Source organism: Alosa alosa, chromosome 20 (assembly GCF_017589495.1).
Source record: "Alosa alosa isolate M-15738 ecotype Scorff River chromosome 20, AALO_Geno_1.1, whole genome shotgun sequence".
NCBI classification, from domain to species: Eukaryota; Metazoa; Chordata; class Actinopteri; order Clupeiformes; family Clupeidae; genus Alosa; species Alosa alosa.
The window spans coordinates 4,775,695-4,776,135 of NC_063208.1; positions in this window are offsets into that span (position 1 = coordinate 4,775,695).

Consider the following 441-nt stretch of genomic DNA (forward strand, 5'->3'; position numbering starts at 1 on the left):
CACACACACACACACACACACACACACACACAGGCTCACTCTCGCTCACAGTGATGCAAGGAGCAATACAGATATACTGTACATGTAAGTATGGTGCCATTGCAAACATACACACTTGCAGACGCCCACACACACACACACACATACACATGCACACACGCACACACACATACACACGCACACACACACACACACACACACATACACATACACACACACACACACACATACTCACGCACACACACACACGCGCACACACACACACACACGCACACACACGACACTAACACTCCAGCAGCTGTGGAGTGCAGAGAGGGGTGGGACAGACATGTAACTGTCTCATGTAATGTAATTGTCAATGTTTGGATGAGTTAGCAGGAGTGAGTTTGTGTTTTCTTTTTTTCTGCTCTCTCACTCTTTCTCTCTCTCTCTCTCTCTCTC